The following is an 8,878-nucleotide window of genomic DNA, read 5'->3' on the forward strand; positions in this document are numbered from 1 at the left end:
AGAAAGGAAACACCTCAGGGATTTCACCATTAGGCCAATGGGAACTTTAAAGGCCACGAACGAAGAAAACTGAGGATGGATCAACAACACTGTAGTTACTCCAAAATAGTAACCTAAATGACAGAGTAAAAAGAATGAAGGCTGTTTGAAAACATGCATCCTGTTTGCAATAAGGCACTAAAGTAAAACTGCAAAAAATGTGTCAAAGAAATTAACTTTGTCCTGAATACAAAGCTTTATGTTTGGGGCAAGTCCAACACAACATATCACTGAGTACTACTTTTTATATTTTCAAGCATGGTGGTGGCTGCATCATGTTATGGGTATGCTTGTCATCGGCAAGGACTAGGGAGTTAAGCTCAGGCAAAATCCAAGAGGAAAACCTGGTTCAGTCTGCTTGTTCAGACACGGAAACAATTTCACCTTTCATCAGGACAATAACCTAAAATGCAAGACCAAATACACACTGGAGTTGATTACCATGACAGTGAATGTTCCTGAGTGGCTTAGTTACAGTTTTGACTTAATTAGGCTTGAAAATGTTTGGCAAGCTGTCTAGCAATGATCAACAACCAACTTGACGGGGCTTGAAGAATTTTGAAAATAATAATGTGCAAATATTGTACAATCCAGGTGTGCAAAGCTTTTAGAGACGTACCCAGAAAGACTCACAGTGTAATTGCTGCCAAAAGGGAACATATTTAAAGGAAACATATTTACCCTGTGAAATAAAAAATAAGAGGATTGTAAAATTCTAACGATATTACAACATCTCTCAACGGTAGGCCTACACTGCTTCTTTTATATATGTGATTCTAAAGGACGGAGACATTGCATCCCGTTGACCTACTTTAGAGAGAAGAGGTGTCTGGTAGGCTATACTCTGCCACCATGCGTTTGCCTGGGCTCTCAGTTTTTCTCCAGCGCCAAAAATCTGTGCCCACAAACAACCCAGTGTTCCCTCTATGCCCATGTGAAACTCTTTAGTGCCAATTCATCATAGAAAATCATTCAGAAAGAGCCATGGGTGAGATGAGCTATCATGTCCAGTCTTGTTCAGGGCCCCAAACCCTGAGACTGTACAAATGTCTTGACCTTCACGATAGAGCAAACAGGCCAAATTTATGTACAGTATTAATATGTTTGTTGTTAATAATTTATAACTCAGTTGTAAGAGCTGATTGGCAGTGGCACCTAAAGCCATCAGTCATTATTTTGACTGATGGAGGGAGAACCAGAGAGCTCCATAAGTTTCTGACGGGCCTCCCATCTTTGAGGCACGACAGGCCCTATAAAGTTGCGTGTGTATATGTCAAATCAAATCAAATTGTATTTGTCACATGCGCATAATTCAACAGGTGTAGACATTATCGTGAAATGTATTTATTTTACCTTTGTTTAACCAGGTAGGCAAGGTGAGAACAAGTTCTCATTTACAACTGCGACCTGGCCAAGATAAAGCAAAGAAGTTTGACACATACAACAACACAGAGTTACACATGGAGTAAAACAAACATACAGTCAATAATACAATACAAAAACAAGTCTATATATAATGTGAGCAAATGAGGTGAGATAAGGGAGGTAAAGGCAATAAAAAGGCCACGGTGGCGAAGGAAGTACAACATAGCAATTAAAAAGACTGGAATTGTAGATTTGCAGTTGGTGAATGTGCAAAGTAGAAATACTGGGGTGCAAGGGAGCAAAATAAATAAATAAATAAATACGGTAGGGGATGAGGGTATTTGTTTGGGCTATTTATAGATGGACTATGTACAGGTGCAGTGATCTGTGAGCTGCTCTGACAGCTGGTGCTGAAAGCTGGTGAGGGAGATAAGTCTTTCCAGTTTCAGAGATTTTTGTAGTTCGTTCCAGTCATTGGCAGCAGAGAACTGGAAAGAGAGGACGCCAAAGGAGGAATTGGCCCTGGGGGTGACCAGTGAAATACACCTGCTGGAGCGCGTGCTACGGGTGGGTGCTGCTATGGTGACCAGCGAGCTGAGGTAAGGCGGGACTTTACCTAGCAGGGTCTTGTAAATGCCTACTTACAAGCCCTTAACCAACAATGCAGTTCAATAAATAATTGGGTGGACTTTAGCTCTTCTATGAATAGAATTTCCACTGATATTTGCATGCTCTCACAAATGATTGACATTAATTGATTGCTGATTGTCCTTAATTGATTGCATGTGTGTGCTGTGACTGAGATTTGCTGTGCCTAAAGGTCTGAACTTTTCAACCACCCTCCTGTGATTGGAGCATCCCCTAAACTACTGTCTCTTTCATTGCAGGTAACGCCCTCTGCCTCCTATATAAGCTGTTGCGCACAGCTGTTAGGGCAGTGCGGGGAGCAGGAGTGTGGCCATGGTGCTGGAGTACAAGATGGCTGCTGAGCTCTGGTTGGAGATAACTCATACTGGCATCCGTCCTAAACGTAGTTCACGCCGTGTTCAGGGTTGTAGGCTTTCGTTTGTAGTTCTTGCTCCATGCACCACTCCCTGTGCTCCTCCATACTTGTGACGATGGTGGCTTCACCAGGTAGATTTGTTATGATAATGAGAAGATGTACGATGACACGTATTGCTTTAAAAGGGACAGTAATGTGATTGTAGTCCTAAGTATTTGTTGTTATGACATTTTATATATTTTATTTTAAGTTTTGCCTGGTCTATTGTGTTGCTCATGACCGAATCCAGTGGGTGGCCTATCACAAACCTGTGTCTTATACCGATTAAGGTGTTCCCCCCCATTAACCTTTTACTGCAGTGGGCTAAATCAGGGTCACACAGTGTTTGTTGGTAGTCTTAAACTAATCTACTTTGAAAAAAATGAATACATCTCAAACACAATGATGGTCTTTCCAACAGTCTTAAATTAGTTCCCACATATGCTGAGCACTTGTTGGCTGCTTTTCCTTCACTCTGCAGTCCAACACATCCCAAAACATCTCAATTGGGTTGAGACTCGAAATTGAGCTCAGATGCATCCTGTTTCCATGGTTCATCCTTGAGATGTTTCTACAACTTGATTGGAGTCCACCTGTGGTAAATTAAATAGATTGGACATGATTTAGTAAGGCACACACCTGTCTATATAATGTCCCACAGTTGACAGTGCATGTCAGAGCAAACAAGAACTAAGCCATGAGGCCGAAGGAATTGTTCATTGAGCTCTGAGACAGAATTGTGTCAAGACACAGATTTGGGGAAGGGTACCAAAAAATGTCTGCAGCATTGAAGGTTCCCAAGAACGCAGTGGCCTCCAAAATTCTTAAATGGAAGAAGTTTGGAACCACCAAGACTCTTCCTAGAGCTGGCCGCCCGGTCAAACTGAGCAATCGGGGGACAAGGGCCTTGGTCAGGGAGGTGACCAAGAACCCAATGGTCACTCTGACAGTGCTCCAAAGTTCCTCTGTGGAGATGGGAGAACCTTCCAGAAGGACAACCATCTCTGCAGCACTCCACCAATCAGGCCTTTATGGTAGAGTGGCCAGATGGAAGCCATTTCTCAGTAAAATGCACATCCCGCTTGGAATTTGCCAAAAGGCACCTAAAGGACTCTCAGACCATGAGGAACAAAATTCTCTGGTCTGATGAAACCAAGATCGAACTCTTTGGCCTGAATACTAAGCGTCATGTCTGGAGGAAAACTGGCACCATCCCTACGGTGAAGCATGGTGGAGGCAGCATCATGCTGTGGGGATGTCATTCCGTGGCAGGGACTGGTCAGGATCGAGGCAAAGATGAACGGAGCAAAGTACAGAGAGATCCTTAATAAAAATCTGCTCCAGAGCATTCAGGACCTCAGACTTGGGTGAAGGTTTACCTTTCAACAGGACAACGACCCAAAGCACACAGCCAAGACAACCCAGGAGTGGCTTCAGGACAAGTCTCTGAACCTCTGTTCTTAAGTGGCCCAGTCAGAGCCCGGACTTGAACCCGATCGAACATCTTTGGAGAGACTTGAAAATAGCTGTACCATTGTGCCAAGCTTGTAGAGGCATATCCAAGAAGATTTTGTGTAGATTGATGAGGGAAAAAATACATATAATACATTTTAGAATAAGGCTGTAAACTAACAAAATTTGGAAAATGTCAAGGGGTCTGAATACTTTCCGAAGGCATTGTAGCTGTGTAGGAGTCTACCTTGGGGCCCTTCAAACAAAACACAACGATCTCATTGATATAGGCCCTGTTCGGGGCCCCTGGCCTGTCCTGGGTTGGGTTACGCCAAATGCAAACGGCTTGTAAATCGTGATTAGTCCCGATGACACCTGTTCCAATGTGCTGTTCATGGTCTGATTGTCTCATGATGTCTTTCTACTGGGCTGGAAAAACTGAGTCACAGCCTACGTCTCAAATGACACCCTACGTAGTGCACTTATTTTGTCCAGTGTCCATAGGGCACTCGTACTTTTGACCAAGGGCTATGGGTGCCATTTGCGACGCAGCCAACATCATTTAGCAGCTACGTTTTATTTTGTTGATGGCTATATGACCTTGGCAAGCAGAGTCAGAAGTCGTAATGCACACTGCCAGAACCATTTGAGGATGGAAATGGTCAGACCTTCATGAAAAAGAGTGTTTTCTGAAGCCGAGAATTTATTATCGAGCTTCTCTGGCTTTTTAAAAATTGCAGTTAAACTAATCTAATGAAGGAATCATAAACACTTTCTTATTGCACGACTGGAAAGCTTTTTTGGAAAGGCTTGTGTGCTGTAGTAAGCCCATCATAAATGTGGTAAAATGTCAATGTTAGCTTGTTTTTATGCTATGTTTGGTACGCTGAATAATCATTCAGCGGCGTTATGGTTTAAGTTGTGTTTGTGAAATCATTAGCTATGCGTCAGTCAAACACCCTTAATATTATTAATGGAAACGAGGGATAAGGAGAAAAGGGTTTAGGAGCATAGTGTGGGGAGATGGATGACTGCTAAAAGTGTGTGTTTGCACGCACTTGTGCGTACATGTCTGCATGTGTTCTTAAACCTTAGTTTTCTAATGTCTTTCAGAAAGCCAGTAAACAAGCTTAAAAGGACACGTTGAACAGCATGCCTTTAAAGACTATTTTCACTAGAGGGCAACATTGCTTCTTTGAAAAATCCCAATTCAGTCAGATATACTGTAGTAGTACTCACCAAACCTTGTTCTGGAGGCCTTCAGTAAGCAGGCTTTTACTCCAGCCCAGCACTATAACACTTAACTGAACTGATCCTCCACTCGTCAGGTCCTCTCTCAAAATACAATGTAGTTCATTAATCTCTTTTGTACATTGATGTAGTGCTCCAGATTTGTTTTGCAAATAAACTGTGCTAAAAACATGATTTTGAGTTCCTCCACCACCCTTCATCCCCAAAAGACGACAAATCCCTCTCCTACAGTAAGTCTGCACGTAATTGACATCACCTTGGTAACATCTGCACTCGTTTAAAACAAAGCGTCACTGCTCCCACCGACACAAAGCAGTGAGCCCAATCAAACAACTCAGAGTATCCATTATCTTTTTTTAAAGGGTACATGTCAATTTAGAAAGACGACATGAAAAGCCAAGTAACTGTACAATGTGTTAGTTCATATTTCTTATGTGTTACTTACTATACAAGGGAGAGAAAGAGACGTTGAGACAGGAAGAATCCAAGAGAGGCAGGCTGCTGGATAGAGAAAAGGCAGTGGGCCAGCGGAACACAAACAATCCTATGGCGCCTCGCTCAGTATTGTATTCTAACGTTACAGTGAAATAAGAGCTGACGCGGAGAGAAGTTTACGTTGGCAGGCAAGTCGCATGCCTCAGAAAACGATCAAGGTTGAGGCACCGGCCCTTCAAGGTCTCCCGTTCTCTGTCCTCCGGCTCTGGACAGATTCGTGATAGTCAGGAGTGTTCACGTCGCATCACGACGACGCTGGACCAGGATCTAATAGCTGAGTAAATGGTAGTGTCGCCAATGGGTGTTGTTCAACTGGTCAATTGTTTGATAGTGTTTCCTATGGCTAAATGGTAGACAGTGATCATCAGCAGAAGCCCTAGAGAGGGTTTACAGGGAACTGTGGCAGAATATTAGGGCTTCTATCGGTCACTCCTCTCCATTCAGTTGCTTTAGTTTGAGGAGCTGTGCTTGTCTTTTATATCTATAAAGCCACTGATTGGAACAGAGTGTTCCTGTCCTTTTTTCAAACTGTTCAAAAACTCTTACGTTCAATTTTCATCAACTTACGGTCTTAAATGGACTCTTTCAGCACTTGGAGAACCATTATGTCCGTATTTGTAAAATGTTATATTCATCATGAAGAGAAAAGCAGATACATTTGCACAATTATTCGCAATATTCTGGTAGCCTTTATCATGCTACATATTACATGTAGTCATTTTTGACAAAGTGATGACAAAACAAACGCTATCCTCTGTGGTCAAACAGTACATGCTCAACATAGTGGGAATACTGCAAAGTACACAAACCCAGAGATGTCACTGGAATAGCAATCAGAGCTTACACATCCCATTAACCAATCACAATGTGCTCGATGAGAGACATTGGCTCTTTGGAACCACTTTACGGTGATTCTTGGAATCCTCCCTGAAGCTTCATATCACCGTGAAGAGTTCAAGTTGAAATACAACACATACTCATTGTCTCATCATGTTGGATAGACTTTCTATAATGATGTCATATTTAGCTCGACCTCTCTCCCCATAATATACTGTACCTGCTGAGTTCCAGGTATGTATTGTATGCATACTATGCAATGACACTCCACTCACATAAATAATGTTTTCATTATTATTTCAAGAATGAGGATCTTCTATAATGGGGAACCAACAAATTTAGCAGGCACTCAATAAATCCCTCAGCTTGTTTATACTGGAGAGAGACTTGTTATCTTCACCCTGTTTTGACAGGAAAACGGATTTGTGTTGGACGCTGGACAGAGAGGATACTCCAGTCCAGACTAGTCTTCTAGGCCATTCTTCATCATCAACTGGCTCTTTATGACCAGAAGGACATTAAATCAGTAGGGATATCCAGGGCTTATTTCCAAAATGTCCTCAAAGAGTGAGGACTGGAAATTTCAGTCAACCATGTTTATGTGGAAAAACAGGGAGGGGGGACCCTTTGAACCTGGAAGTCACAAATGCATCCAAGCTATAGACTTTAAACGTTTATTACAGGTTTTTCTCAAACGCTTTGACTAAATTCTTGAATTACAATATTTTTTTTCAAAACAATAAGTTAAAATCTCTGAACAATAGGTTTCTTGTTCACACCAGATGTACATTTTTTATTCATTTAAGCAAATTGCACGTGTTTTGGCACGTGCGCAATAGAGTAAGTAAAGTGTCTACAATTTGCACAATAACTACGTGCACATGGCTTGCTGATCAAAACCGATGAGTTGGTTCTCAGTGAAATTGTCACACCCTTCACAACTTCTAAACATTCTTTAATCATGTGAACCATCACATGCAAACATGATCCATTCAATTATCAAAATCTGTCAGGCATCAAATCAAAGTTCATTTGTCACTTGTGCCGAATACAACAGTGAAATGCTACCTTACAGGCTCTAACCAATAGTGCAAGAAAAGGTATTAGGTGAACAATAGGTAAGTGAAGAAATAAAAACAACAGTGAAAAAGACAGTGAAAAATAACAGTAGCGAAGCTATATACAGTAGCGGGGATATAAAAGTAGCGAGGCTACATACAGACACTGGTTAGTCAGGCTGATTGGAGGTAGTATGTGCATGTAGATATGGTTAAAGTGACTATGCATATATGATGAACAGAGAGTAGCAGTAGCGTAAAAGAGGGGTTGGCGGGTGGCGGGACACAATGCAGATAGCTCGGTTAGCCAATGTGCGGGAGCAGTGGTTGGTCGACCCAATTGAGGTAGTATGTACATGAATGTATAGTTAAAGTGACTATGCATATATGATAAACAGAGTAGCAACAGCGTAAAAGAGGGTTGGGGGGGGGCACACAATGCAAATAGTCCGGGTAGCCATTTGATTACCTGTTCAGGAGTCTTATGGCTTGGGGGTAAAAACTGTTGAGAAGCCGTTTATTTTCCTAGATTTGGCACTCTGGTACCGCTTGCTATGCGGTAGTAGGGAGAACAGTCTATGACTGGGGTGTCTGGGGTCTTTGACAAATTTACACCGCCTGGTGTAGAGGTCCTGGATGGCAGGCAGCTTAGCCCCCTTAGTGATGTACTGGGCCGTACGCACTACCCCCTGTAGTGCCTTGCGGTCGGAGGCCGAGCAGTTGCCTACCAGGCAGTGATGCTCTCGATGTTGCAGCTGTAGAACCTTTTGAGGATCTCGGGACCCATGCCAAATCTTTTTTGTTTCCTGTGGGGGAACAGGCTTTGTCGTGCCCTCTTCACGACTGTCTTGGTGTGTTTGGACCATTCTAGTTTGTGATGTGGACACCAAGGAACTTGAAGCTCTCAACCTGCTCCACTACAGCCCCGTCGATGAGAATGGGGGCGTGCTCGGTCCTCCTTTTCCTGTAGTCCACAATCCTCTCCTTAGTCTTAGTTACCTTGAGGGACAGGTTGTTATTCTGGCACCACCCGGCCAGGTCTCTGACCTCCTCCCTATAGGCTGTTTCGTCATTATCGGTGATCAGGCCTACCACTGTTGTGTCGTCTGTAAACTTAATGATGGTGTTGGAGTCGTGCCTGTCTGTGCAGTCATGGGTGAACAGGGAATACAGGAGGGGACTGAGCACGCACCCCTGGGGGGCTCCAGTGTTGAGGATCAGCGTGGCAGATGTGTTGCTACCTACCCTCACCACCTGAGGGCAGCCTGTCAGGAAGCCCAGGATCCAGCTGCAAAGTGTTTAGTCCCAGGGTCCTCAGCTTAGTGATGAGCTTTGAGGG

This window comes from Salvelinus fontinalis, chromosome 2 (genome assembly GCF_029448725.1).
Source record: "Salvelinus fontinalis isolate EN_2023a chromosome 2, ASM2944872v1, whole genome shotgun sequence".
Lineage (NCBI taxonomy): Eukaryota > Metazoa > Chordata > Actinopteri > Salmoniformes > Salmonidae > Salvelinus > Salvelinus fontinalis.